Source organism: Mesoplodon densirostris, chromosome 10 (assembly GCF_025265405.1).
Source record: "Mesoplodon densirostris isolate mMesDen1 chromosome 10, mMesDen1 primary haplotype, whole genome shotgun sequence".
In the NCBI taxonomy this organism is placed as follows: domain Eukaryota; kingdom Metazoa; phylum Chordata; class Mammalia; order Artiodactyla; family Ziphiidae; genus Mesoplodon; species Mesoplodon densirostris.
The window spans coordinates 86,457,101-86,483,389 of NC_082670.1; the positions used below are offsets into that span (position 1 = coordinate 86,457,101).

Here is a 26,289-nt window from a genome sequence, read left to right on the forward strand (position 1 = left end):
TCTTTGTCTGCGACAAGTTTGTCCGCCCAAGTTCTAAGCCTGGCTACTCTCCCCAAGGACAGGAACACAGGGGTGATATTTCGGACGTGTGGAGAAGAGCCTGGCACGATCAGCGCTCAGATCTTACTGGTACACCTTCCCACAAAGGATGTGCCCAGTGCAACAAGCCAGCTTCTGATGCGGCTCGCATCTAGAATCTTCAGAACCTAGTCCAACCCCATCACTTACAAGAATGCAGGCACCAGAGCCCAGAGTTCAGTTTAATCCAACTGAACGCATCATCACATACCTCACATTTTACCGACACCTGCCATGTACCAGGCAGGGCGACAGGCACAGGGTTCAAAAAAAAAAAAAAGAGAGATTGCAAAATCCTGACAACCTAACAAGGGACACAGGAACTCAGTGCTGGGTCTAACGGGAATCGAATCCCCTGCACCTCCAACTCCACACTCTTTTTTTTTTTTTTTTTTTTTGCAGTACGCGGACCTCTCACTGCTGTGGCCTTTCCCGCTGCGGAGCACAGGCTCCGGATGCACAGGCCCAGCGGACATGGCTCACGGGCCCAGCCGCCCCACGGCACGCAGGATCCTCCCAGACCGGGGCACGAACCTGTGTCCCCTGCATCGGCAGGCGGACTCCCAACCACTGCGCCACAAGGGAAGCCCCAACTCCACACTCTTGATAGCTCTGTTCCTCAGTTTCCTCATCTGGAAGATGGGGCCACACCCTTTACTTCAAGGATATGGATGATCCCACCTGAACCACACTGCTGTGTCTGGCAGATGTTCACATAAGTGTTCAGTGTTTATCTCCCTCCAAGACTTATTTGTCCTTTAACCCTCTTTCTAAAAAAAAATCCCGCAGTCTAACCCGCCAACCAGTATTTATGAATCAGGAGAAATTCGACAGACGCTAACCAAGGCTGGAGGGAGCAGGTGGCCCCCATGTGGGTTTCGCTCTGCCTGGCAGATTCAAACCATCGCGGCCCCGATCCCAATACTCAGATATTTCAGAATCTGTGGAGTGGTAGCGCTGGGCCTCTGGGCTCCAGCCTTTCACTTCGGCCAGTTTCTGAGTAAACAGTATCGGGGTCTCCAGCCAATCAAAGCATTCTTGAACACGATACAAGTGAGCCAGGCGTCGCTAACCAAGTGGCATCTCTCTTAAACAAACACTTGACCAAATCGTTTCCAACAGGCATAAACAAGGCCCTCTTTCCCAGACGCTCTGGGGCTTCTCGCCGACGACGCCTTTGTTTTCTTCCCCTCTCTCCCAGGCCCTGAACCCAAAAATCCATTTACAAGGGTACAGCTCCTTTACACACAGCAAAGTCACGCCAGAATGAGAGGCCCCTTTTCCCTCCATGCGCCCCACCCCCAAACTACTTCCTTTGAGTTCTTTATTAAGTTCTTAATAAAGACAGTCTCTTCAGTTTTCTGACTCCAAAAGAAAAAGAAAAAAAGAACAGAAAAGAAGACCTTTATTATGTAAAGTATGGGAAGAACAAGAAATAAAGGGAATCGAGCTGAGCCTCTTCCAGGAACTCTGAATGCAGTACCAGGGAGCCGGGAAAAGAAGGTCTGAGGAAAGAAGGAAGGGGCGCCGCTGGCCCCAAGTCACACAAAGAGCGACCGTACACAGTCCAAGGGACCACGGAACAGCTGCGAGGCCCCGACCACTTCTCCCACTGCCCCTCCACCCCGTCCTCTCCTCTGGCTCTTTCATCTTACACCTTCCTTCTTCTTTCTCGTCTGTGTATTTATTCACTGAATCAAACATGTTCTGGGCCCCTGCTCTGTGCCAGGCCCAGGCTGGAGGAAGGATGCTCTGATGAAGACGGGTCTCTTTCACACACTGGAAAGAGGTCCCTGTTGAGCAGAAGAGGCAGCCACGGAGATGAGAAACAACGGAGCGTGGGAGCCAGGACGGATGAGACCTGCCGGGAGGGAGGGCGGAGCTGGGGAGGATCCTGCCCGAAGAGGCTGCCGGGGCCAGCTCCAGAGGGTGGGATGTGCGTGCTGGCAGGAGACGGGCAGGGCAGAGGCAGGGGGACCACATCCGGCAAGCCCTCGCAGATGCCCTGAGGAGTAGGGCATCTATGTCCCAGGGGACCAGGTGAGAGGTGGCGGCAACAGAGAGACAGACACGAGAGAAGAAGAAGAGAGGGGTCCACAGGACCTGGAGACGACAGATGGGGGTGCAGAGAATGGTGATCCTAAATTTTCTAGTTCAGAAGTGCTAAGGTAACCAGGTGACTGGCTAGACCTTCCATCCTTGCCCTTGTGGCCTATTCTCAAGCCAGGAGCCGTAGAGATCCTGCCAGGACATCTCACAGAATGGGAGAAAACATCTGCAAATCACCTATCTGATGAGGAGTGAATATCTAGAATACACAGGAACTACAACTCAACAGCAACAACGTGAAAAACCCAAACGACTCAATCAAAAAACGTGCAAAGGACTTGAATAGACATTTCTTCAAAGAAGATAAATGGCGAATGAGCACGTGAAAAGATGCTCAACTTTACTAAGCGTTAGGGAAATGCAGTGAGATAGCACCTCACGCCCACAGCATGGCTACTATTTTTTTTTTTTTTTTTTTTTTTTTTTCGGTATGCGGGCCTCTCACTGTTGTGGCCTCCCCCGTTGCGGAGCACAGGCTCCGGACGCGCAGGCCCCGGACGCGCAGGCTCAGCGGCCATGGCCCACGGGCCCAGCCGCTCCGCGGCACATGGGATCCTCCCAGACCGGGGCACGAACCCGTATCCCCTGCATCGGCAGGCGGACTCTCAACCACTTGCGCCACCAGGGAGGCCCATGGCTACTATTAAAAAAAAAAAAAAAAAAAAAAACTCCGGAGTGGTACGTGGGGCAGAGGATGTGGAGGAACTGGAATCCTGGCGCAGCTGCTGAAGAAAATGGTGTCGTAGTTCTCCGAAAAGTTAGGCACAGAATCATCAGCGTGTGACCCAGCAATTCTACTTCTGGGAGTTCATCCAAAAGAAATGAAAGCAGATCTCAAAGAGTTATTTGTACACCCTTGTTCATAGCAGCATTATTCACAGTAGCCAAAAGGTGAAGCAACCCAATGGATGGATGGATGGATGGACGGACGGACAAACATGACAGAGATACACATACAAAGGACTATCATTCAGCCTTAGAAAGGAAGTTCTGACTCACGCTATTAACACGGATGAATCTTGAGGACACTGCGTTAAGTGAAAATACCCTATGACTCCACTTCCATGAGTACCTAGAGTAGTCAAATTCATTGAGAAAGAACGTAGAGCGGCAGTTGCCAGGGGCTGGGGGAGGGGGAGGGGGGAGTTGTTTAATAAGTTAGGAGTTTTCATTTTCCAAGATGGAGAAAGCTCTGGAAATTGATTACACAACACGAGTGTACTTAACACTACTGAACTGTATACTTAAAAAATGATTAAGATGGTAAATTTCATGTAATGTGTATTTTACTACAATTTAAAAACAAAACAAAGCAAAAATCAGCCAGTTCACAGGACTTGTTTGCCTACAACTCAAACGATGGCTTTCCCGTCTCACTCAGGACGAAGTCCTTACTTACGATGGCCTCCGAGGCCCACGGGATCTGCCGCACACTCGCCTCGCTGCTTCACTTCCTACTCTTCCGCCTTGGACTCTGCCCCACACACTGGCCCTCAGACACGGCAGGCAGACTGCTGACTCACGACCTTTGCACGTGCCTTTCCCATTGCTTGGAATGAATGCTCCTCCCCCAGAGATCCACAGGTCCCATGCCCTTACTTCCTTCCCATCTTTTTTCACAGGTCACCATCTCAATGAGGGGTCCCTGGCCACAGTCTCTAAAACGACAAGCCTCCCTCCCCCCACCATGTCTCCCTCCTCCACCCCACACCTTCCACTCTCTTGCCTGCTCTATTTCTCTCAGTATCTCTAATTATCATCTAATACATCCAGCATTTTGCTTATTTCTACCTTAACATCTTCTGTCCCACCAGGATGTGGCTCCATGAAGGCAGAGATGTTTGTTTGTTTTGACCACTACTGTGTCTCCAACCACTGAAATAGGGCGAGGCACATAGTAGGTCCTCAATAAATAACTGTTAAAGGAATCACAAAGAATACAGGTTGAATTCGGAAAGGCTGAGCCTAGACACAGATCTGGGACTCGTCTACATTTAATTAGAAGAAAACCCAAGCAAGCAGATGAGTTGAATCAGGAAACATGAAGAAAAGATTTGCCAACTGCCCTGTAGCAGCACTGCTCAGAGACACATGACCTAGCCCATAGTGGCTTCAGAGCTTCTTGGGGCTCAAAGGATGCACATCATCTTCTCTCCCCAGGTCTGGTCTCTCTGCTCTAGACTCTAGCCCAGCACCCTGATCAAACTCTTCCTGAATTCCTCCTATTCAGGAAAGCTGACCACGCAGCTCTATCTCCCTTCTCTCACTAGAGCAAGAATCACACCTTGTTAGATGTCTCTGTGGACCCTGGCAATTCCACCCAAGGCCATGAGTTCTTCATGGGCTGGAACATGGCATGGCATTGAAGAACATGCCAAGAACATGGCCCTGCCTGAGTTCAAATCCCCATTATACCACTTACAGGTGTGAACCGCCATAAAGATGGTGTGAAGTTCCCAGGCCCTGTGGGCTGATGTGACCTGACATGAAGCAGGTGCTCAATAAAATGAGTTGTTTTTATTAGCCATATCTGTATCCTCAGAGCGATGCTCAGGATCTAGTTTGCAGCAGCTGCTCTGGAAAAAGAAGGAATGAATGGTTCCTAGTCCTCCCCGACACTTCAGTGCAAACAGGCAGGTCTGACTCCTTCTTGGGAACAAAGGGCTGACTCAGAGCTCTCACTCTTAGCTTCATGCATGGAACGAGCCTCCTCCAGCTGGAGAGTGTCGAAAACCCCACCACTGAGAGCCTGGGCTATCTGGGGAGCTGTGCTTCACATTAAATCCCAGACTGAAGCTTCTGCAGGATTCAGGGGGCCTAGAGATCTGATGGGTCCCCAGCCAGCTGGAGTACATCCTCCTTCTCATTCTTGTAGCACGTGGGACTCGGGCCCACGCCCCTGACCCCAGCCCACCAAACCCTACCCCACCAGGGACATCCCCTCCGGACACCTGTCCATCAAGGTTCAAAGACCCAGTATTCAGGGAAGCCTCCCTCCTCCTCCTTGAGAGATGTCCCACTTTCATAAAACTCTCCATGTTTCAATGCCATGTGCAACACGAGCGGTTATGTCACTCCTTTAATGTACCTAACCGTCCAGTTTTCAAGGCCCCCGTTCATCTTTATAACCTCTGAATCCTTGTCCAAGTTCTTTTTAACAACAGCCAACCAATTACCGAACACACCTCTAGGTAGCAGGCCCTGGGTGAAGGCTCCGTGAAAAGACACAGCAATCTAATGAGGAAGGTACTATTATCATCTTTACAGCTGAAGACACTGGGGCTCAGGGCTCTGCTGGACTTCACCCGCGGTCACACAACTGGGACATGAAGAGGAGCCAGCGTGCAAGCCCAGGGGAGCGGGACTCGCCAGCCCATCCGAGAGGCCCTCCAGGCGGAATTTTAAGTGCACCACCCCAGATTCAATCCGTAAGCCTTCAGCAGAGCTTGGCTACATGTGAATGCTGGCTGGCTATTCCCGGGTCAGCTCACACTGGTCTGTGTCATTGGCTTCAGCCAAGCTGGCTTTTGTACCAGCCTCCCAGAGTCCTGAGCGAGCGACAAGTCTGCAGAGAGCTGTGGAGGGCCAAGCTGAGCAAATAAGGAGGATGAAGCTCCGGTTCACAGTGATGGATGCTCTGGACGGAAAGAAGAGAACAGTGCAGGACAAGCTGCAAAGGGCTGCCCTTAGGGTTACAAAAGAAGAGTGAGGAGAGGGCAGGGGAGAGGACAGTGTTAGAGGAACACTTCTAACTGGTCTCATCCAGGGAGCAGTCCAGCCCTTTCTCTGCCACCAAACAGAATCAGAACAACTCTGTGGTGACAGGGACTGGGGGGAGGGGTGGTGGCCAGATCACGCAGCCTGTGCCTCCACCCCGGGTTGGTGTACCCCTCAGGCTGTCCTCTGGGGTGTGGAAACTGTAATATGACAGAAGTCTATTAAACCAACACGTGTTAAAGCCTTCACAAATAAAATCCGGCTTCAAAGGCAGAGAGCGGGAAAGATAAGCTCTCTCCACTGGGCTACATTTTCAGAGTCGATGTTAAATTAGACAGTAAAACACACGGAGGCATTTGAAACCAACACTGAAAGCTTTTCATCATAAGTGATTGTTCCACTATGGTTCTGTACACTGGGGTTTACAAGGTAGTGCCGTTAGTGGTGGAAAAGATCTCGTGTCACAGATAACAGCCAGGAAGAAAGGGCGAGGGGATCAACGTAAGCAGCGTCAAGGTGGGTCAAGTGGATTACAGCTGGTTGCTGAAATTATGCACCTACTGTCTATACCAGGGGTCAGCAATGGATTCTATAATGGGCCAGATTTTAAATATTTTAGGCTCTGTGGGTCATTCGGCCTCTGTCATGACAACTCAACCCCGAAGGTGGGGTGTGCAAGTAGCCGCAGACAACATGTGAGCCGAGTGTGGCTGTACCCCAGTAAAACTTTCTTTACCATAGCAAGCTGTGAGCCAGATCTGGCCCCTGATCTACACCATAGAGCAACCGGTTTGGATTTCTGGGAGGCAGGGACCCAGATTCTGATTCTAGCTCTGATGCAGCTTTCCAACTGTGTGTAAATCACTCTTTCTGCATCTGGCTTAACCACCTGCAAAATGGGGCTAAACACCTCTCTGCAGCTGAGAGAACCCGCCCATGCTCCCTCCAAAGCCCAGGTCAGACATCACTAATCGCCACCTTTCCCACCCCTTCAGGAAGTGAAACGGAACCTAAGTTTACATCATTCTCATGCTCCTCAGAAGATGATCCAGGTTCCTGACCGGGGCCAGTGGAGGCAGGGTGGCAAACAGGGTGATCTTACAGAGAACAGACATTCACACTGTGTATCCTCTTTTTAGTTCTTCCAATGAGACAGAAAGAAACACTCCGAAGCTGGCCAACACACCAGTCCTAATATCTAAGCAGGCGTGCCCTCAGCTCTCCCGGACAAGTAGGGTGACTCACAGCAGTACACGTGGTCAGCTCCTGCAGTGTTGACTCTTACTAGATACACAGCAAGTTTTCCATCATGTTACCTCAACATCAAACTTTTAATAATCAGCAAAACTCAATTACAGCTCTTGCCTCATCGGCACCTCTGGCTAAGAAATAGTTTCACACAATCTAGCCCAGAAATGGGGGTAAAAATGTAATACACCTGCCACCACCCCCGTCCCTCCCCTCCCGCCGTTCCCCACAGTGACCCTGGCAGACGTGGTTAATCAAACTCCACACCCTGCAGCCTCGGAGCACCCAGAGCACTTCGCACCTGGCCCATCACTGTGCTGCCCTGGAATTCTTCCTATGGCTCTGCACCACCGCACCTAACCCCACCGCCCCACGCAGCAGGTGCTCCGAGGTCTGATCAAAAGGATCAGGATGAAGGCGTGTACACGGTATTAATGATTTAATAATCCGAGTAGCCCTGATGTTTACCTAAGAGGGTTCAACTGTATTATTGCGAGCGCTAAAAAACATTCATCATTTCAAGGACACAACAAGAAGACAGTGATTTCTCTTTTGTTGCAAAAACACAGCACTATCCAACAGACCATGTGGTCGGGGCAGGGGGACAGTTGTTCTGTTTGTTTGCAAATGATTTTACTGAAATATCACAGGCATACTAAGAAGGGCACAAATGATAAATGTAGAGCCCAATGCATTTTTACAAAATGTCTGCACCCGTGTAACCACATGACAGATACAGAACATTTCCAACATTCCAGCAGGCTCCCCCCCGTCACTTTCCTTGTCATCTATTCTTCCCCAGGGGAACCGTAACTTCTACCACCTATGATTAATTTTGTCTGTTGCTGTGCTTTATCTACCTGGAATCGTTCCATATATACTCTTCTGTATCTGGCTACTTTCACTCCACATATGAGACTCATCCATGTTGTTGCATTAGCAGGACTTAAGTCTTTTTCATCACTGCGTAGTATTTCTCTTGAGGGAACATAGGGCAATTTATTTTTCATTCTACTGCTGATGGACACTGAGTTACTTCCAGTTTGGGTTACTGCAAAAACCACAGCCATGCACAGGGACATGCCTTTTGCACATTATCTTTTTTTTTTTTTTTCTTTTTGTGGTATGCGGGCCTCTCACTGTTGTGGCCTCTCCCGTTGCGGAGCACAGGCTCCGGATGCGCAGGCCCAGCGGCCATGGCTCACGGGCCCAGCCGCTCCGCGGCACATGGGATCCTCCCAGACCGGGGCACGAACCCGCATCCCCTGCATCGGCAGGCGGACTCTCAACCACTGCGCCACCAGGGAGGCCCTGCACATTATCTTTTGGTGCATATTTGCCTGCATTTCGGGCAGGAATCGATGTCTAGGGTGGCGCTGGTACACAGTCACGGAGCCCACGTATGTGCACCCTCGGCAGACACCGGTAGATTCCTTTTAACCAAATCCTTCAGGGTTGAAATGCATCTGAAAAGTCATCTGATCCAAATGCCATATTTCATGCTGCCTCAGTCAACCGCATTCTCTGATGCCACCGCCCCCGTGTGTCCCTCCTTCCTGTACCATTCCCCCACAAACAGCATTAGGAATACAGCCTGGAACCACAGAGCATGAAAAAGCTCAATCGAATCCTGTCCAGGTGTCAAACAGAGTAATTGTGTTATCGGTGGGGGGCCTGAGAAGCACCAAACAAGGGAAAAACGAGAATTCATAATTCTAAGTCCCAAATTGGCAAGAAAACTGTGAATGTGCCCGTTATTGGGACCAATGCCCATAAGCATCTTGAAAATAAAGATAAGGAGATTTTAAAAACAACACATGAATCCAGAAGAGCTTTCCTAGGCCAACTTGAAGAAAAGTTTCTCTGCTCAGAATGACAGTTGAAAGCATCACCCTCTCACTAGGGCTGCTTTGCATTCGTCTTCTTAAAAATGAAAACCAAAACCATCTGTTCTATTGCATAAATCGATAATTTACCCTAAGAAACCAGTGCCTCGTGAGGATGGCCCAGCCTGGGTTATTTGCTGGACAGGAAATGAGACTCCGAATAAGCAGGTCTCCTTCTGCCTCTCGCTCACTCCCGCTCCCCACACCCGCTGCTGGTGAATCACCAGCTCCCTGGGGAATTTTGGCCCGATTCTCAGCCTGGCTGCAGATGACGTTCTGGATCTGTTTATTCAGGTGGAGATCGGACAAAAAACAAGAGTGGCCCAGTGGCGGGATAAACAGCCTCCGCCAGGCGGGGTCAGACCCTCCGAAGGCAGGACCGGGCTGTGTCAACCGACCTCCCGACCCGTTCACTTCCTTCGGGGTCACTTTCCCCTTGGGGTCTTCAACGGACCGTTCTGATGAACTCCATATGAAGAGGACCCGAGGTCCCCAAGGCGCCTTGATGCACCACATCCCGTTTGGTGCTCCCACCCACTGGCTTATACACATGGAGCTGGAAGTCCGAGATCTGGAATGCAGAAACTTAGGCACAGTCAAGAGTCAGCCACTATGATTCTGTGAAGTCAAGAGCGACCCGAGCCATGAAGGGCTGCAAATCATCAGGATCCAATCCAAACTACAAGCACAAGGCAAAAACGAGACCTCCTGAGGAAATGCACACTGCTGAACAAAAGAAGCTCATCAGAAGAGGCAACCTACTGCATGACTCCAAATACATGACCTCCTGGAAAAGGCAAAACTGTGGGGACAGCAGAAAGATCAGTGGTTAGCAGGGGTCTGGGAGGAGAAAGGAATGAAGAGGTGATGCACATGGGATTTTATTAGGGCAAGGAAACTATTCAGTGTGATACTGTAATGGTGAATAAGCATCACTGAACATTTGCAGAAGCTCAAAGAACGTACAACAAACACAGTGAACGCTGGAAAACTATAGGTCTGGTTAATAATCATGTCTCATTACTGACCTATCAATTGTAACAAAGCACCAGACTAATGCAAGATGTTAACAGTAGTGGAAACCAGAGGGGCATGTTGCAGGGTATAAGGGAAGTCTCTGTACTTTCTGCTCCATTTTCCTGTAAATCTAGAACTGCTCTACAAGTCTATTAATTGTAAACAGAACACAACAAAACCTCCTAAGGTATTAAGTAGTCCCAAGATCATTACATCATTAGAATGTAAGTTTAGTTGGTCTTCTTTACTGCTATATCCTTAGCACCATGAGTATAGAACCATGAGTATAACACAAAAGACATTCAATAAATATCTGTTTAAGACACACAGATTTAGAGAAGGAACTTAAGGCTACCGGGGGGAAGGGACAGTTCGGCCGTCTGGGATTGACACGTACACACGGCTATACTGAAAACAGATAACCAACAAGGACCTACTGTGTGGCACAAGGAACTCTGCTCAATAGTCTGTAAGAAATGGGAAAAGAATTTGAAAGAAAATGGATACATGTGTATGCATAACTGAATCACTCTGCTGTGACCTGAAACTAACACAACATTGTGAATCAACTATGCTCCAATATAAAGTAAAAATTAAAAAAAAAATCTGTTGAATAAACAAATGAATTACAACTTCAGTTCAGTCTCCTGTACTTGCCACCACATTCCTGAACAAAGGAATGTTATTCAGGAAAAACAAAAAAAGGCAAAATCAACCATTCAATTAAACAAAGCTTTTAAAGAGAAAAATGAGAGCTGTAATGTAGAATTAACTCTTTTAGGCAGGGAAGCTGACAGATATCCTTAGAAGAAAATGTCAAACACAATGGACTTTCAGGCTGATCGTGCATCTCCCAAGTTCAATGTGACCCGGAACACGGACATTCGTTGATCAGCCGGCGTTGGCAGAAGAGGTGGCTCTACTCACCACGCAGTGGCCACCAGTCCCCCCGTCACCCCACCCCCGGCAGCAGCGAGAGCAGATCGGCCCTAACCCAGGTCTCCATAGCCACACACGCTTCCCCACTCCTGCCTCAGCCACAGTGGAAAAGGAGGAGGAGAAATTCAACCAGGGGAGTTCCAACCCGACACGCTGACCCTAGGAAGCCCTTTGAGCCACGTCTGGACTGCACTCCCCAGGGAGAAGGGCCGTGCCACTTCACACTGGCAGGGACTTCTAAGGGCTGGCTGGGCGCTCAGCTGCGTGACCACGGGGAGGTAACCTGCCCTGCATGTGGGCAGGGCAGAGCGGCACCAAGTCGGGCCAGGAGATGTTAAGTCAGGAACAGCGAGCCACTCCATCTGCACTCCCATCCACAGAGGGGCATCCCGGGTCAGAAAAGCCTGGAGAGTTTCTCTCTCCTGGTCAAAGCTGACATGGCCACTCTCGGCTTTATCTTCCCTTAAATGAGTCAATCCAGCCCTTTTTTTCTTCTTTCCTCCCCTCGCCCTGGCAACCTGCTCCCTGAACACCCTACCGCGTAGGTGTGATCCTCTGCATCTCGGGGTGGGGTGGGGGGTGGGATGGGGGAGCCCAGCTGTCAGGCCGCGTCACCTGGAACCACACACCCTGGTACCAGCAGGGAGCCCATGGCTGAACTTGACTTGCCCGATTTCTCATTACAATTTTCAGGGCAGCTCTGCAGGGAAGGCCAGCAGCAAGCCTATCCAAGAGCTAGAGGCACAGACTCTCCCAGATTCGAGGGGACGAGCCACCATTCCCGGCAAAGAAAGGTGGGAAAGATGGAGAGATGGCAGCGATCCGGAACCAGGTGGTCAGAGCACCTGTTAAGGCCAGGCTCAACCAAGGGGTGTTCACACAGCCCCTCCTGGAGCACGTGAAGAAGCTACGATGGGTACTTCTCCTCTAACTGGTGGCTCTCCACCCCGAGGGTTAGGTGGGCAAGCCCCCGGCCGGGTGACGTGATCAAGCTGCCGGGCTGCACAGAGCAAACACCCCTCCCCAGGGTCCATAAATGCTGGCTGGCAGCTGGCGGGTTGGGGGAGCAAGGGGGTCACCCAGGGATCTAAGACTGACAGGGTGTGTCATTAGCTCCTCACAGACCTGGCGGTTTTACTTCTCACACTCACCACCCAGGACTTGAAAAAATGTAACCACCACACAGAAACAACACGGAGGCTCCACTCAACATCTGCAAAGGAAACCTAACCTCATTCCTCTTGGGGCCGGGCTCGCATTGCAGCCTCGGCCACCAAGCTGCCCAAAGGACTCAGGCGCTCAGGAGACTGTCCACACCACGTGCCAAAGCAAAAGGTGGGACGCGGAGCTGATATGCACTCTCTAAACCACACAGGCAGGAAAGGTAGGGAGAACTGTAACTCCTATAACTCGTAGCTCTGCGACAGAACAGGAGGACGCTGGAATTTCCTCCCTCTCTTTTGCCTATTCTTTTAATGTGCTTATCAATTACGTAAATGAATTAAATAGATATTTTATAAAGCTGTTAACTCGACCTTAGACACTGAACTTTGGGACCTGATCCTTAAGTGTACAAACACCTGGCCTGCCTGACAGCCCCGAGGCGGAGGGCCCTGGGGTGGGGCACAGCTGAGAGGCCCACCTAAGGAGCAGTGACCTTTCTTCAAAGGGTGCCAGCAGGGAGGAGCCCCAGGGCCACCACTCAGAGTTCCTCCCCTCGTTTATCAGGCATCCTTCGCCTAGCTAGGGATGACGCCAGTTCCAGAGTCTCCTCTGGAACCCCCCCGAGCCCCAGCATGCTCGGGCACAGAGCCTGCTCCAGGCCTGCTGTGAGTCCTGGGGGCCTCTGCAGCCTCCAGGGAACGGGTCCAATGCTAGCGTCGGCTGCACAGGGCAGCGGACCCTCCCAGGAAGCTGGCCCTTGCCGCTTGGCCACTGAGGATGCGCACACTTCTCGGGAGATGCACGAGCCGGATGAGGACTGACAAATCGAGCGTTTCATAGTTCATGCTTGCTAGGTACCAGGCTCCGGTTCAGCTCGTTTAACCCCCATGACGACCCGAGAGGCGGATACTGTTACCATTCCCACCTTACAGACGGGGGTGATGAGCTGGAGGAAGCTTAACCAGCAGGAAGCAGCACAGCTGGGGCTGCAGCCCAGGCACGAAGCCTCATCACACACTCCTGTGTGGAACAAAAGTGGGCAGAACCACCCCCGGGGAAGAGGGCTTCTCTGGACAGTACCCTGTGTCTCCCACCTCTTCTCAGCATCCACCAGGGCTGCCCCCCGATCCTGTGACCCGAAGGGAGGCAGGATCCGCCTGCAGATGCAGGAAGGGCACACATCCCGTCACCCCCCGCCCTTCCACACGCACACGTGGACCTCCTGGACCCTCGGCCCACAGCGCGTCAGTGCACAGTTGCTGCAGGGCCCAGCCAGACCTCTCGCTATTTATATTTAAGATGACGGGCGCGGGCCCCAAATAGCAGCGTCAGAGTGGCTCTTCTATCCTCAGGCAGTAAGTATGACAAGACTGAACCGGGCACTTCTCAGGGAGCAGAAGAAACTTGCTCACCCTGTGCTCCACACCACGCCACAGAGGCACCGCTCAGCCAGATTCAGAGAGGGTAAGACGCTGCTCTGGGGTCACCCAGCTAAACAGCACGCGAGCCCAGGGGCCCCCTGGCTCCCGGCTGCGCTCCTCTCTGGAGCGGCCTGTGGCTATGAGGACAGAGATGGGACTGGGGGTGCTGGGGCGCTCCCGAAACTGCCCCCCCAACCCCCGCCAGCCACTGCCAGCATGTTCCCCTGCTCGCCTGCCAGCTTCCCGGCAGCTCTGGAGCTCCAGCGTGGAGGAAGCTGTTTCAGCACTTGGCTGCAGCCTCCAAGCCAAGATCCTCCCCGCCTCTGGGGAGTGATACCACTGACATGCCTTTAAAATAAAACCAGGCCTGCTTCCTGCCCCATCTGGAAGACTTCTGATCTCCCGATCATAGGATTCAGGGTATCTCTTATCACGCAATTTCCCAAGCCTTCAGCATACGACCTGACTGCACTCTGGGAGGGTTAAGGGTGTGCATGGGCGGGTTTAAGGAGTCGGCCCTCTAACGCAGTCCTTCTTATCCACCCTGAGACGATAAGACCCGCGCGGCAACATCAAAGCGGCACAAAGCGGCGCCGACTCTTCTCCACCCCGGAACCACGCCATCCTCTCCTCTCGTCTTGCCTGTTCTGAGTTCCTGCAGGAGCCAACTCTTGCTCTGCTGCTTTCACGAAACAACAAGCTTCGATTTTCGCCTGTTTCAGGTTTTAAAATACGTATCGGCCGTCGCGGCCACCTCCTGGAGCTGCCGGGACCCTCCACCGCGCCGCCCCGCCCAGCTTGCCGCGCCATGCCGTCGGAAAAAACCTTCAAACAGCGCCAAACCTTTGTCATTTTGCAGGGCTTCCCTGGTGGTGCAGTGGTTGAGAATCCGCCTGCCAATGCGGGGGACACGGGTTCGAGCCCTGGTCCGGGAAGGTCCCACATGCTGCGGAGCGACTAAGCCCGTGCGCCACAACTACTGAGCCTGCGCGCCTAGAGCCCGTGCTTCGCAACAAGAGAAGCCCCCACTCGCCGCAACTAGAGGAAGACCGCGCACAGCAACGAAAACCCAACGCAGCTAAATAAGTAAATAAATAAATAAAAATAATGAAAATACGTATCATCATGAACCTCAATGTCAAACGTAAACTAATGACTTCTAGAAAAAAAACGTCGGAGAAATCTATGTTTCGGGCCAGATAGATCAGACCCTACGGGCACAATCCATAAATGGAAAAATTAACACATTGGACTTGCACCAAAATTAAAAACATTTGCTCCGGGAAAGATCCTATTAAGATGAAGACAAACTACAGACTGGGAGAAAATATTTTCAGACCACATATCCAACAAAGAACTAGTATCTATAATATATAAAAAACACTCAAAACTCAACGGGAAAAACACCCCAAACAATCTGGTTAGAAAATGGGCACAAGAGGGCTTCCCTGGTGGCGCAGTGGTTGAGAGTCCGCCTGCCGATGCGGGGGACACGGGTTCGTGCCCTGGTCCGGGAGGATCCCACATGCCGTGGAGCGGCTGGGCCCGTGAGCCATGGCTGCTGGGCCTGCGCGTCCGGAGCCTGTGCTCCGCAGTGGGAGAGGCCACAGCAGTGAGAGGCCCGTGTACTGCAAAAAAAAAAAAAAGAAAATGGGCACAAGATATGAACAGATATTACTCCAAAAAGAATATACATATGGCAAATAAGCACATGAAATGATGTACAACATCATTAGCCATTAGGGAAGTGCAAATTAAAACCACCAAGAAATATCAATACACACCTACCAAATGGCTAAAATAAAAAATACTGACAACACCAAATGCTGGCCATGATGCGGAGAACCAGACTGCTCATGCATTGCTGGCAGGAGTGTAAGACAGTACAGCCACTCTGGAAAACTATGGCACTTTCTTAAAAAATCTAAACATACAACTACCATACAATGCAGCAATTACCCCCTAGGGCATTTCTCCCAGAGAAACGGAAGTTTACATTCACACAAAAATGCTCACAGCAGCTTTATTCATATTAGCCCAAATCTGCAAACACCCCAGATGTCCCTCAAGAAGGGCATGGTTAAACAAAGTGTGGTCTCTTCATACCATGGATACTACTCAGCAGTAAAAAGGAATGAACTATTGATACACACAACAACCTCGATGCATCTCCAAGGAATTATACTGAATGAAAAAAAGCCAGTCCGCAAAGGTGAGATGCTGTATGAAGCCACTTATATAACATTCCTTAAATGAAAAATTATATATATGGAGAACACACTGGAGATTGCCAAGGGCGTGGCGGAAGGAAGGAAAAGGGTGTGGGTGTAAGAAGGCAACACAAGGGATCCTTGTGGGGATGGAAATATTCTTTACCTTGACTGTACTGACGTGAATATCCTGGTTGTATGAAATTTTGCAAGAGGTTGTCATCGGGGGAAACTGGGTTAAGGGTATACGAGGATCTTTCTACGTTACTTTTTTACAACAGCACGAGAATCCACCATGAGCTCAAAATAGAAAGATTAATTAAAACAACAAAAAACATAGCAAGACATTCACAGTGGAATAAGACAGAAGTGCTGGTGGAATGCACGGTGCAATCAGCCAGCCAACCTGCTACACCTCACTGGGTCTCCAGCAGAAATCTACGCAGTACGACTCAGTTCCAAGGGCCAAGCACCAAATACTGCTGTGCTTTGTGAAATTTCTGAAATCTAGGGATAGGCATGAACCGTTTAATTACTTTCTACCGATTAGGAAGGAATTGGGGGGGGGGGGTTGGACTCGGTGAGAAAAGTGTAGCTGATAAAGCTGACTGGAAGACCAGTGGCCACCAGGGGTGACGTATCAGGAGTTACTGCTGGGTTCTGTGTCCTGTAACTCAGCTGAACCCCAGCACTATGTGGCCAAGCAGGAGGGCCTCCTGGGCGTCTAGACTTAGATGGTGGTGGACAAAGGTCAGGCCTGTACTGCCAGACATGGGGTTCTCAAAACACCATCCCTGGAACACTAGCCTTGGGAGAAGTTCCATGAAAAGGCTCTGGAACAGCCACATATATTTCTCCCTTGTCAGCCCTGGCAGACTCCCAAAGTAGGTCCAAGAAAAGTACATTTTCATTCTGCTCGATTCTGCATATGCTAAACTTACATGACCACAAGACCCTCTTCTTCATGAAGCGATTGTTAGGGTCTCATAGAAGAGGGGTCCAGGTAGGCTCATTTTATGTGGGAGACACCACACTGCATCCCCCTCATTACTAAAGGCTCTACATATCCTGTAGCAAAGAAGGCTGCTTACCTTTAGCTCTGGGTTTTCTGAACTTCCTGACTACAGAGAAGTAGTCAGGATGGGCTGGATGCATAGAGGGATCTGCAGTGATTCTCCACCTTCACTTTGGAAAAAGCCTATTCCCCAATCTACCTGTTGGCCACTCACAGGTGAGCAGAGACCAGGAGACCCCTTCTCCTAACACACCCACGCCAGTTTAAGGACAGTTTCACATCTAAGCAAATCGAGGCTTGCAAAGCTGCTACTAGAAAGCAACAGGATAAGGATTCAAACCTGGACAATGGGACCCCGGGGCCCGCACACCTCCCCTAAGCTACACTGCCTTCCACGGGGTAGTTTCTACAACTGCTTTCCCTCCTATAACATCTGCCCAGATTTTCAATAAATCGGGGACAGCGAGTCCTCTCTCTTGGCTGAAAAGAGCCAGGCCCTCTAGGAAGCCACAACAGACCATTTCTGTTATTACTTGTCCCAAATGAGTCCCTTCACCTTGATGATAAATGTCTAAAACTATCCAGTATCTGCCCTATGCTTCACAGTGGCTCATCCTTCGACTAACCCATTCATTTAGTCCTTCGTTTATTTATTCAACCAAGCGTGTATGGGGTGCCTGTTAGGTGCAGCCGCTGTAAGAAAAAGGTAAACTTGACTGTAGTATGGTCGACCCCCCTTCCCCATCCCCCAATTCCCAAAAAACACACCCTGGAGACACAGAAAGACACAGATGTGACAGGCACACTAACAGATGGGGCCACGGTGTTGTGGAGGCGGCTGGGGGAGGGACAGCCATTCCAGACAGAGGTGACAACATGAACAAGGCCTGTAATCAGAGTCCCAGTCTGTGTGGGCTCCCATCACGAGCAGCTTGATGTAAAGCTCCAGGCCGGAAGTGGGGAGATGCCGGGAAGAAAGCGAACCAGGGGCCAACTCTGAAAGAGCCCAAGACTTTATTCCTTAGGTGACACGGAAGCCACAGGGCTCCTTCCTTCATTTCTTCACCAAATACTGACTGCGGGGCCACCACAAGGCAGGCACCCCACTGGGTGGTAGGTGTGGAGTGGCAGGCGATGAGGGTAGAGTTCTACAGGGCTTCCATGAGAGGGAGGATGGAGAGGAAGAGAAGGACCAAGGCCGGATGCCGCTGGAGCCAAGGCCGCGAGGACCCCTTCAGAAACAAGGTGTGGGTCTCAGGTTGGGCAGTGGCCAGGACGAGCTAGGATGCTAATTAAGCAGCTTCTCAACATGGGTGGCTCAGTGGGCCCACTAGACAGAACTCACAAGCATCTGAGCCTCTACCAGGAACCCATGAGAGACGTTCTCAACTAGAGATGGACGTTTGTTCCAGAGAACACACAGCCCAGGTGCCGCCCCAGGCCTGCAGAAGAGGAAGTGGCCGTGTGTATCCCTGACTCTGGTTAAGTGTGGCTGATATGGGACCAGGACCTTTCCTTACAGCTGAGGCAACAGAAACCCAAAGTGGAGAGGTGACTCGTGAAAGACCCTGTAGGGGTACGTCTGGCAGAGGCAGGGCTAGAAGCTGAGGGGGAGGCCAAGTTCACGGGGGGGATGGTTCCTCCCCGTTCCTCGGGCGCCAGCACCCACTTCGCTGGGAATGGCTTGCATTCTGAGTTCAAGAGGTAGGAAGCACTTCGTTGGGTGATGTCCTGACAAGAGAATGGTGTAGGGGGGCTTTCCTGCCAGCACAGAAGTCACCCTAACACCCTGCGTCCAGCTGGAGGTGAAGACAGACTGGACCAATATTCTCTGCTCAAATGCCCATAAAGGAGCAGCTGTATGAGAAGCAGGCAGGGTCCTCACCAATGTGCTTTCTCTTCCCCAAGGTGACCCATGGGACCACCCAGGCAGGGACAAGATGAACCTTGGCCTCAAGGTCTGATGGTACCCACAACGCACAGCAGCACTTTGCTTTCTTTGTTATTTTATTTTATTCATTTATTTTTGGCTGCGTTGGGTCTTCATTGCTGCATGCGGGCTTTCTCTAGTTGCGGCGAGCGGGGGCTACTCTTCGGTGCGGTGCGTGGGCTTCTCATTGTGGTGGCTTCTCTTGTTGTGGAGCACGGGCTCTAGGTGCGTGAACTTCAGTAGTTGCAGCTCGCGGGCTCAGCAGTTGTGACTCACGGGCTCTAGAGCGCAGGCTCAGTAGTTGTGGTGCACGGGCTTAGTTGCTCCATGGCATGTGGGATCTTCCCAGACCAGGGCTCGAACTCGTGTCCCCTATGGTGGCAGGCGGATTCTTAACCACTGCGCCACCAGGGAAGCCCAGCACTTTGCTTTCTGAATCCCTCTCTCCCTGGACAATTTACTGAGCCTCCCAGGAGCTACAACTGTTTTTCAGGGAACGGGGGAAAGTGAAGACAGGCGTGAGAACCACAGGCGTGTGGCTATTTGGAACCACATAATTGCTGGAGCATCCCCAAATCACGGCTCTTGTTAACACACACTAGAGAATGAGGGAGGCAGGCAGGGGCCGGCCTGGCCTATAAGGAGCCTCGGGTGGTGAAAGGGTTTATCACTGCTGTCGGCAAGGCCAGGAGGAGAGGGAACCCCTGGAATGACCAGTCCTCACATGGATTCCCCAAATCAAACAACAATTACGAGGCAGAAAAACTTCACTCTGCGTGCTGATAAACACTGTTTTTCCACATACAAAAAAGAACCACACATGATTTGGAGAAAACGTCACATTCCCAAAAAGTCCAAGGGAATTTTTCCCCTTAGTTCCAAAATTCTAATTACTCTTGGTGACTTGTCGAAGGGGCCTTGTCGAAGGGGCCAATTCCAAAACAACCCTCACAAAATACCAAGAGATAATTATCCAAAATGAATGTCAGCACTAGAATTTTGCTGTATTACAACACAGCTTTTGGGTGGGGTTAGAGGGAAAGCTTCACTTTCTATAGCTTATATTTACGTATTCTTTTTGTTTTTAAGAAGAGCAAAGCCTTACTTTCGGAATGATAAAGAAAAAGGTTTTTTAAAGATGTAAGTTTTGCCTATTGTTTTACTATAAAGAGGGGTTTCTTCCCCCACCATCATAATGCTTCTTCTCTGACTTACAGGCAGAATGCAAGTGAGAGATGGGTGGTCTGCCTTTCAGGGGAAGAAGATACCCCAGTTTAGGTGGCAAGTCCACAGTCAAGTTCTGTGATCACCAAACGAGGTGGTCATGCCTCACCAGGCCAAACACGCTGCCCCACACACGACGAAGCCAAAAGCATCTCTTAGTCATTTTGAATGGCTAACTTCACAGTATCGTCCCATTAAATCAGTGGTAAAAGGGGTAACTAAAACCTTTCATAGGGACGAAGCCAAAAGCATCTCTTAGTCATTTTGAATGGCTAACTTCACAGTATCGTCCCATTAAATCAGTGGTAAAAGGGGTAACTAAAACCTTTCATAGGGACCCCCCCCCCCCGAATCATAAGCGCTAAATTAAAGGTCAGCCTTAGTATTTATCTTTCCTCTACTTGGAGAGAAAAAGAAAGAAAGAAAAAAGAAGGTGTGAAAGTCAAGAAGGCCAGGGGAGCCTGAGTATTTTAAGTGACAGGTATCAGAGGGAAGGAGAGAAGGGGACAAAACCTTTCACTTGCATGTGCCCAGCTGTGGCTCATTAAAATTTCTGCCTGCGTGTTGAAAGGAACTGGTGAGCTTAAAAAAAACAAAAAACAAAAACACCAATGTCCCTCCTGCAACAGCCCCCCAGCCCCAAGGTTCTCCTTTAACCTGCCTTGGGATGCGGCCTGGGCTTCTAGGTTTGTTCAAGTTCCCCAGGTCCTTCTACTGTGCAGTCTTCTACTGTGAGCCACTGCTGAGATATTTGCAGAGTGCTTTGCTGCTTGCTGCACCTATTCCAGGTAGAGGAATGGGCGATGAGAAAAGAGGAGGGAAATCAACTCTCCTGGTGCACGCAACAGTTCCCATAGAGGGAATTAATACACGAGAAAGCTAAGCTAAATCACACACACACACATACATATACACATACACATACACAAGGATGGAGAGTATCTGTCTATCACAAGAGAGCGAGCCACACCACAACAGGTATCTGCAAGCAGAGTCCATTTTCAGGGGACGTGAAGAGCCTCTACCCCTGCCTCCGACACCAGGCCTCCCGGTTCAGGGTGGAGAATACCCACCAATGCCCCTTGGAACAAGGCAGCGAAAAGCAGGGCCAGCTCCATCCATGCCCAGAAGGCCCTTGATGGGTCAGGGATAAAACAGTGTCCAACCTGGGGCACTTTCAGTAGACACCAGACCCTGTACTGAGACACGCAGTATTTAGTGGATCCTCACAGCCAACACCACTGCACGAGCGGAGCCAGCTGAGGCCCCAGAGAACCAGCACAGGCGATGGAGGCAGGACTCACATCCAGATGCAATGGATCCAGAGCCTTCTCTTAACCACTGTGCAGAACTGCCCCCTCTCTATAAGGCCCTTATGATGTCGGACACACTGGAAGGTGAAGACATCCATGGGCACCTGCCCTCCCCCTGTATTACTTGGGGAAGGAGCCCCGGTCTTTACAAACTGATTCACAGCAGCCCGCCTCTCACAGCCCTCCCCACTGATGAAGAGCTTCTTTGCCCCCAAAGACCCTACAGCCACACAGCTGAGCAGAGACCAGCAGCCCCCAGAGAGGACACCCCGGGAGTGCCACCTGGCTGCATCCCACAGCCCTGCCATCCTTGGCAGCACACATTTCCCTCTTTTGGTTGAAGGGGTTGGGAAGAAAGAACTACAAATTGGCACCTTTATTTCAGCCGTTTGGGTTTGAAAGGCGTCCAGGAAGTGAGGAAACTGCGGAGGAATTCGCCTCGAAGTGATGTGTTGGAGGGCAGAGGGCCACTGTCTGAAGAGCTGCTGGTACAACTGAACAGGCCTGGGCGCTGCAGAGACCTGACCGCGAGGCGAGTCTTCCTCCCCGCACCCCTCTTACAAGACGGGCGACCAGAATCGGTCGGAATAACCCACCCGGGTGTGTTTGGGGGGTGAGGGGAGGGTCAGGCCCATCTTCAGGGCAGGAGGACTTCCCGTCACTCTGCATCAGTTAATGAAAATCACACTGAGGGCTGCTGCCCAACGTTCTGAGGCAGGCACACGACTGGAAGAGACGCCCACATGTGGGGTGCAGCCTCTCATCCACAGCAGAGCCTACTGGCCGCAGGCCCGAGGCGCACCCCTCTTCATACAATTTGATATGTCAGCACGTGAAGTGACAAGACGCTCCCAGGCCCCCAGACCACACATTTCCCTGTGTACAGTGAGCACACAAACCCCAGAGGTGCAGAGAAATGAGACCAACACTCACCTCTACCACTTCCTGTGTGACCTCAGAGAAGTGTCCTGCCCTCTCTGTGCCTCAGGCACGTCATCCGTAAAAAGTGCGTAACAACAGACCCTGTGCCTCCTAGGACTGCAGAGGCAATATAATGAGGTGAGGCCTGGGGAGGCACACAGAGCAATGCCTGACAACGACTGTGTACCACATACAGTGACCGTTGCCATTTTCCATCTCAAGAGGCTGAACCACGATGAGACTGCTGATGTTTTGACCATTTTTGAACTAGAAAATCTGGCCATTTCGCATGACTCGACTTAATTCACTGGGTAAACTAACCTGTCTCTAAAAACCCTTGCCTTTGAACAGGCAGGGGGAATCTAATATTCCCTCCGTACTGCCCAACAACGAAAGGCCTTATGAAAGGAAGGGCTGGCATAAATACAAACACATTTCTTCCACTTGGGCTGTAAAAGCTGAAAATGGCTCCCAGGTGTGAGCAGACACAATTGGCCTGGCCTTCTTTGCAAGGTCACCACGGGGGTCAAAGTCGAGCTGGCCATTTTCGGATTAGGTGCACACGCTGGCAAAGCTTCCCCCGGGGTAAGTGCATTACAGAAGCCACCTGCAGGAAGTGGGAGTGCAGGGGGAGGGGGAGGAAACGGCCTGGCTGGAAGGAGGCTGTGGATATGGGCGGGGGCCAGCTCCTTTCACACGGGAGATTGTGCAATGGACAAAGCAGCTCCGCTTCCCTCTCCCGCGCTGCCGGGTCACACGGCCCTGCCGTGCTTTCAGCACCCACTGCTGGAAGGAGGTACTGCCCTCCAAGACCATCCATGCTGCACCAGCATCCCCGTTCCCACTGGGTCTTGGACTCTATTTAAAACCTACATCAGAAAAAATGAGACAGAGAAGGGGAAGGATAAAACCAAACACACAACAAAGGCCAACTCTCAACGACAGACCCTAAGCTACCGAGTTCCCAAAAAAGGCAATGACCTCCATGACCAAGTTCCTATTCCACGGGTGCGCCCCTCCCTCAGCTCCCCAGACTCCACAGCTGGCGTTCCCTTCCCTTTCGCAGCAAATGGTTTGCAGATGGACCGCTCATCTGGCTGCCTTACCACCCCCAGTCTCAAAGAAAGGAAAAAAAAAAAAAGGAAAGAAAAGAGAGAAGGAAAATGACAAGTCAGGACTGTGTGTAATTTGGCAGGCTCGCTGCGGAGGCCTCAGCGGTTCCTTTCCCAGCGAAAGGCTCCCTGAGACTCGGGGCAAGAGGCAGTCCACACTACAGAAGTCCTGGGAAGCTTCCGGGACACAGAGCTGCTTTCTTTGTGTACTGGGTGTTTAACTTTCTATTTTGAGGCTCACTCATGGTGCCCAGAGTCTGATGAGCCTGCGGGTCTGAGAACCAGGGGTCCTGCTCTGCCTTCCAACAGAAGCTTCCTGGCCCTTCAGAGCAGCCTGCCTGTTGACAAAGGGGAAAATGGGGGTGCAAACTGGCCTTAAAAGGGAAGCAGCCATGTCCTATGAGCCCTTCTCCCAGCACTCCTCCAAGTGGCTGGCGTGTTGGCTGAGCACCTCACTGCCCCATCTTGCAGCGGGGAGAGAAAGAAGGTGTACACCTTACAGGTCACTTCGTCTGGGAACCCTCCCCGTCTTGCAACCCTCATCAGCGACGGCGGCCAGGAGCCCCTGAGACCTTCCCAGGCCCTGGCTGGTAGGACAACTGCCTGTTTACTCATCCTTCTCTGCAGCTAGACTGCGAGTCCCTTCAGGGCACGGACTCTGGCCCGTGGGGCACGTTTGTCTGTCCTGGGCTTCCCGTGGAGCACGCGCTGGCACACCTCCCTGTGGCCCTGCACGTGAGCCCTGGGCCCCCGTCTCAGCTTCCGCCGCCTTCCTTTCATTTCTGGAGCTCACTGACAACCAGAAGGACAGCCTCCCGGTGGCAGAAGGCCAGAAAATAGGAGGTGAGGATCGGGGTCACAGATGACTCGACGCAGGGTGGAGGACAGGTGTGGGCCCCGAGTTCTGATTCCCCCATCAGGGCAGACGAGCATGGCTGTGCTCACCTTCCAGATGCTTCGCCGGCAACAAAGCAGCACCGCCTGGAACAAAGGAGCACCTTTCAAGTCTCAGTCCAGGGTAAAGTTTTATCTGATAACAGTGACTGATAATCAGCAGAAAGGTAAGTGGTGCTAAAAGCGGCTCCCGGCAGGGAGGCACAGCTGTAAGCAGAGCTGCTGGTACCCGCACATCGAGATGGGTACAGATCTCCTGCCAGAAGAGGCTGCCTGCCTCCCAGGGACTCATGAAGGTCTGATGGGGAGACCTGCGTGATCGCCAGTCAACAGTCAATTAAGCAGAGACAAATTGATAACAGCCGTGGGTCTCAAACCAGCTGCCAGAGACAAAGCTGTGCTGCCCACGCTGGCTCCGTGTCCACTGCCCCCAGCACTTTGCTCAGAAATAAATACCTTAACCAGGGCTTGGAGCCCCACTGTCCCAAAGAAATGCCTGTGCCCATACCGGTGACACGGGGAATTTGTCTAAATAATTTACTGCCCTCCAAAAGCTCAGCAGCGTGGTTGCTAAGGACTCCACCCTGCCCCCCACCACATTACTACAGAAGCTCAGGTAGTGGTTCTCCAAGGGAGGGAGGTTCCCAGACCAGTAGCATCAGCATCCCCTAGGAACCTGTGAGCAAAGCAGATTCTTTAGTCACAACTCACCCAGACCTGCCGGATCAGAACCTGGGGCAGGGGCCCAGCCATCCTGTGGCCCAGCGAGCCTTCCAGGTGATTCTGGTAAATGGTCCAGTTTGAGAACCACACAGGTGATGGAGAGAGGGCATGATCTCCCAAGGGAACGGGTGTGACGTTTTACCCAGAGGAAAGAATCCATTCACACCCACAGAAATCTGGGCCAATGATGCAGAAAGTGAGCACGTCTCTGAAGACACAGAAGAGAGGAACCGAAGCCCCCGGTTTACATATATTTTCCTGTTGTGCTGTTTTCTGACTAGGACCCTGGCTTCCCTTTAGCATCTGGGATCTGAACCGGCTACAGGCTGCTCAGGGAACACGGAGATTCACACTTCACTTGGGGCCTTTTAAACACAGCTTTGTTCACAGTTTCTCCCTAAAGCGTTTCAGTCACTACTGACTCCACGATCCTGATGAGAGTGTGTCCAAAGGCCTGCAGCGAATAAGATGTCAACGGCCCAGATGGGGTTTACTTTTACACCAATGCCCAAGCCGACTGGCCTTCCTTCACCAGCAAGACTAACCTGGGTTCTTACTGGAGGACGCCGCTCAGAAGCCCATTTCCACATTTTCTATTAAACTTGATTAAGTCCACTCTTAACCTGATGATTCGTGGATGGTCCAGCAAATTCCCCCACAGGAAGGACGGACAATCTTTACCTTGGGGAGAATTTCGACGTCCACCTCCCCTTGTACACACACACTTGTAGTCCCCATAGGTCCACCTTTGTATCAGGACATAAAGAGCTCGACCGTCCAAGGTTACCACTCAACTTTGTAACACACACACACACACACACACACACACACACACACACACACACACACACACACACACACACACACACACACACACACACACACACACACACACACACACACACACACACACTTTAACGCTAGGCGACTATTCATTACTCAGTGTAATTTCACCTGAAAATTAACAGCCTCAGCTCGGGTCCCGAAGCCCAGCCTAACTTTCTGAAGTTGAGTTCGGGGCCCCTTTCTCCCTGGCTGGGCCCTGGGGGAAATGGATTCCTCTCCCCAGTCCCGAGAGGCTGCCCAGATCCTCACTGCCTCCTGCTAAGGCTCACTCTTTAATTACGCTTTCATGTGAATTGATCTTCCCATTAATGAGCCTGTAGAGAAGATTGATCGGGCCCCTTTTTTCTAGAGGGTGTGCTAGGCACACGGAGAGTTAAATATTGCTATTGATTTTACTTCCCCAGCAGACCCAGCCCAGAAGAGCTCCCTCCATCCCTCCTGGCCTCGCCTCGTGCTCCCTCAGCAGCACCCACTTAACTGGCTCCCAGGGGGGTCACAGACGGGACAGCAGGTTTCATTCCT

At 51.4% G+C, this 26,289-nt stretch overlaps 1 protein-coding gene across 2 annotated transcripts in view; it reads right to left on the reverse strand.

Annotated features, from left to right (window-relative positions):
• The window catches only part of LRIG1 (leucine rich repeats and immunoglobulin like domains 1), a 122,738-nt gene that overhangs the window by 40,239 nt on the left and 56,210 nt on the right, over positions 1-26,289 (reverse strand). The gene's annotated exons all lie outside the window — the stretch shown is intronic.